This window comes from Pygocentrus nattereri, chromosome 28 (assembly GCF_015220715.1).
Source record: "Pygocentrus nattereri isolate fPygNat1 chromosome 28, fPygNat1.pri, whole genome shotgun sequence".
Taxonomy (NCBI): domain Eukaryota; kingdom Metazoa; phylum Chordata; class Actinopteri; order Characiformes; family Serrasalmidae; genus Pygocentrus; species Pygocentrus nattereri.
In genome coordinates, this window is record NC_051238.1 from 5,676,204 (window position 1) to 5,681,118 (window position 4,915).

General features: G+C 40.6%; 1 long non-coding RNA gene across 1 annotated transcript; it reads left to right on the forward strand.

The window, feature by feature from the left end:
* The first annotated feature begins 1,465 nt into the window (after positions 1 to 1,465).
* On the forward strand, positions 1,466 to 3,874 carry LOC108442338. The gene is made up of 4 exons (XR_001859030.2): positions 1,466 to 1,539; positions 2,585 to 2,781; positions 3,377 to 3,480; positions 3,583 to 3,874. It is a non-coding gene; the product is annotated as an uncharacterized LOC108442338 (long non-coding RNA).
* The last annotated feature ends 1,041 nt before the right edge of the window (positions 3,875 to 4,915 follow it).

Here is a 4,915-nt window from a genome sequence, read left to right on the forward strand (position 1 = left end):
AATGGAAAATAATTAGTATTTCATTGGTAGAAAAAGTTTCAGAAATTCCAAGGAAGATGCAATAAAACAATGAACTATATTTTGGACAAATTGAATAGTTAAGCAACTATATTGCCTATTCCTATAAAAAATGAAGTGAATAAATGTAAAAAAAAACATAGAATGTTTGTCTATCTGTGATCACTAATGATGTATTCAAAGTTTTATTATATTTTATTGCTAATATGATGATGCACTGACAGTAAATAAGAGGCCTGGGTTCAATGCCCCAGGCGGGTAACCAGGGTCCTTTCTATGTGGAGTTTGCATGTTCTCCCCGTGTCTGTGCACTCTCAGAAAAAAATAGGTGCAAACCACTTGGGCAGGACCCCTCTTGTCACTGGGGTGGTACCCTCAAGGGTACATCTCAGTACCTTTAGTCAGGGATCATAACTGAACCATAATCCACTGAAATGATATTTTCTAAGATGCACTCACTGCACTCACCCCGTCTCGCCTCCAGGCTTTAAATTGACTGTTCAATAACAATGAAAACATTTGATTATGAAAAAAAATAAACACATACTTTTCACCTAGAAAAATCTATTTAAGGTTCACAATCAGATGTTAGAACCACTGCTGTACCTTTGAGAGAACATTTACATGGTTTATACCTTGATGAATTAAAAAAGTACTTGCACAGAGCCTTTATTTAAAACAGTGTGTAGATTTCCTCCAGGTGCCAGGTGCACCTGGTGACCTGTCCAAGGGACACATGGATAGACTTCAGCACCCTCTGCAACCCAATAGAATAAATAGGTAAGATCATAAATGAATGAATAATTGAATCAATGATTGATTGAATGAATGAATGAAGCACTTTGGTTTTTTTTTTTACACCTCAGTGTCACTGCTGGACTGAGAAAAGTCCACCAACCACAAATATCCAGCCAACAGCATCCTGTGACCCCTGATGAAGGACTAGAAGATGATTAGCTCAAACTGTACAGCCAGAGATGAGCTGTCGTCTCTGGCTTTACATCTACAAGGTGGACTGACAACGCAGGTGTGTCTAATAGAGTGGACAGTGAGTGGACAGTGAGTGTTTAAAAACTCCAGCAACACTGCTGTGTCTGATCCACTCGTACCAGCACAACACACACTAACACACCACCACATCAGTGTTACTGCAGTGCTGAGAATGATCCACCACCCAAAGAGTATCTGCTCTGTGGGGGTCAGTGGGGGTCCTGACCACTGAAGAACGGGGTAAAAGGGGGTAACAATTCACTCTAAAAAGTGATTTTGTGTTTTGGTTAGATGGACTGCTATCATCATGCTGATTGAACTTACTGTCCATTACAACTAAATAAAATGTGTTCTAAGAACTTCAGCTTGAATTTGGACATTAAAACGAAAGAAAGTCTTTATATACTGCGCATGCGCCGAGCGTCTGACGTCAGCACTTGTTCGTCTTCGACTGGAGATGAGATCGGCCCTCTTTGGTGGTGCCCCACTCTGCAGCTGCTCCTCGTATAAACCTCTTCAGGTCCTTCTGAAGTAAGTAAAAGTGACTGGAATCCAAACCTTTCCATTCAAAAAAGGTTGACGGCCCACACACATGATTTTAACACTGACATTATGTAGTTTTCACCGATGCGCTAGCGTTAGCTGTCTTAGCTGAAACGGTGTAAGTTAGCCGTTAGCTAACTGAGTGCTGCGCAGGCATTCTGTCCGTTACGGTTAACTAGCCGCCAAAAGGCGTTTTTATAGCTACAGTGTAAATAAAAGTCCATATTGGGTCAACTGCATGTTTTAGAGCTAGCTAGCATGTGTAGCCACGTATAATGTTAAAACGCTGAATAGCACATTAAACATCGATTTGACTGGTAGCTACCGAAACTAGCTAGCCGGCTAACGTTACCCAGGATAGCGGTTCTAGTTATCTAGCTAGAAGGAAAGTGATATCAGTCGGTTCCTGAACACTTAATACACTTTAAGTAGTTATATCACCAGCTAGTTAGCTGGTCCGGCTGAGTTTACATGCAACTAGGTTAGCTGGCTAGTTTTTTTAATGTCTTGAATGTTTATAAGCGACCGTTAACGAGAATAGCAGCGTTAGCTAGTTAGCTATCTGGCTAGCTAGTGAATAAATGTCCAGCTCAGTGTGGACGAACGGTTTGCGAGGAAGCTCCGTGAGGTTGTGTAGTGTTTTCCTCCAGGGCTGAGCGGAATGAAAGGTCATTTAGAGTAAGAAGTGCTTGTGAAAAGTCTCTGTGTTAGTAGTAGTGTGGCAAGATTTTAATGACTGAAGCAAACGAGCTTGGGTTCTGTTTTCGGCATGACTGCGAACACCTCCCGTCTGTTTTTCACGAGCTGCAGGCCACGAGTCCTGAGCTGGTTTGTAAGTGTAGCCATTGCTCTGGTTGAAAAACGCCCTTGCCTAAAAGAACCAGGCTCCACATCTGGGTGGTATGGGTGGAAACTCAGTCTAAAGTTTAAGATGGGGAAGCTAAGTGAATTCAGACAAGAGGTCCTGGGGATGACAGAGGGAAGCGAAACAAGGTTAAGAAGCCTAGACGATCTGAAACAAACTTCCTTCCAGACCTCCCTCAAGGAAAAGACTGGAAAAACCTGGAAGAGGAACGAGATCAAGAAATGAAGAAAAGGAATCCTGACTTGGCTTTTGTAGACACTAGAATGAGCAGCACGTATTCTTTAAGAAGACAGGAAATTGTGGAAGACGAGCCTCCAGTGTTGGAACTTATGGTCAGATGGCCGGCACTTTTCACTGAGAGACAGGTTTGTGTTATTTTGTTGTTGTTGTTGTTGTTTCTGTGTCTGTTTACCTTGTTTGTTTAAATAATGCTTGTTTGTAAACTAGATATGGGCAATAAGGCAAAATGTAATTAAAAAACGTGAACCGTATAGCCACATTTTAAAGAATTCTATCTAAATCTGAGGACAGTGACTTGTATTCAACATTTTATACACACCTCTGACAATTTTAATTAGAACTAAATATGTTCTCTCAAAGTTGATTTGTGTGGTTTTGTATTGTTTTTTTTTACAGAATATGGTCAGAAAGCCTGCTTTGAGGAGAATTTATCACAATATGGCCATATTGCCCAGCTCATTGCTATATTATGCAATATGATCAGTGTTTTATTTAAGTGATCTCTTTCAAGTAGATCAGCATTGAATTCACCAGGCTTGTGTCAATGGACCTTAGCAAGTCTTTTTATGATGGCCATCTCCTGAAGCTTCTTCAGTTGTACCGGTCAAAACGCTTTGCAGGGATGACAGAAATGACCTCCATACTGGAGAGCCTTGACAAGGATGTAAGTTAATGCTAATTTTCAGTCTCTAAAAGTGTGTGTTTGTGTGTGTGGTGAAGGGGGGTATCTGCAGGCATCAAACCACAGAAAGAGGACAGTCATGCTGCAGGCGTTGCCATGGTACTTGAGAGAGAATCCCTCCAAGTTCCTTAAGATGTGTGAAGTATGCTAAAACTGAAACAATTCCAGAAATCTGTACTAAACATAAGAGACTTTTTTGCCTATATAAGCAACTTCTAAATGTGAAGTTTCTGTTTTTATAAAGCCCACTGTTTGAGAAGATGATGTCATCAAAGGAATGACCATTGGAATCCTTGCAGTAGTAGAGGATGTGAAGGAACCCCTCCCAGCAGTCTACAGTGGCGTGGTGCTGGTCATGGAAGAGCATGTTGTCCTTCGTAAACTTGGTGATGTACCAAATGTGTTTATGAACTTGATGGGCCTGCTCTATGCATTGAACATGAACTACCCTAAAGATCTCAGATATACTTTTGAGGTGATCCAGCGTCTGTTCATGGGCATTGGGATAGAATCTTGCACTGCTAGAGTACACACACTCAAGAATAAATTACTGAGTTAGAGAGTATGCTTGTTGGTACTAGAGAGTATTTATCAGGTACTGTAACCTTTTTATTTATTCTTTTTTATTTATTATTTTTCTAGCTGTTTTGTAACAATGGTTTATCCAAGACAAATCTGTCTTCTTGCCCTCTGTGTTTGCAGAATGTGGCATATTCATTATTTGTGTTGTGCAGTATGCAATAAATTTAAAAACAAAAGATCCTGAATAATCTTCTGCATCTTTGCATGTTTGGTTAATATGTACATTATAAGAGGATACAGTTTTTGTTTTGAAACAGATTAAGATTGTTCTTGTACAAACCAGAGTTTGAATTCCTAGTTTTGGTCCCATGGTAAATTGTAGGTGTATTCAGTATTTCAAGATTAATTTGTCTTCTTTTGTCACAAGTGGAAAAAGCACTTATGCTACACTATATGGATTGAAGTGTCGGGGCAGCTATTTATTATTTCCCAAGTCAAGGATATTAAAGACTATATGCTGCTTGTGTTGTAGTAACTTGTCTACTGTACAGAGAAGGCTTTCTACTAGATTTTGGAGTGTTGGTTTGAGGATTTGATTGCATTCAGCAATGAGTGTTGCTGAGGTTAGGATGTTGGATGATCACCACCCCACCTAATCATCCCCAACTCATCCCAGAAGTATTGGACAGAGCACCATCATTCCATAGAACACAGTTCCACAGCTCAATGCTGTATCTGCTTCAGAGAGTCCTATTCCATTGGCATTACCTTTCTGTAGGGATTAGACAAGAAGAATGTGTGCTATTGAACATCTGTGTTGCCAACAGAATAGGACTCTGGAGCAGAAAAAAACATGCACCTATTGGCACCATGCCTAATGGGCTAGAGTGCTATAAAGCCCCCAACATTTAGCTGGGGAGCAGTGGAACTGTGTTCTCTGTAGTGATAATGCCCTATTCAGTACTTCATGGATGAGCTGGGGAGTTGGGGATGAGGTGGTGTGATGATTTTGCTCTCTGTCACTGAATCCAACCAACTCCTCACAACAATGTTCC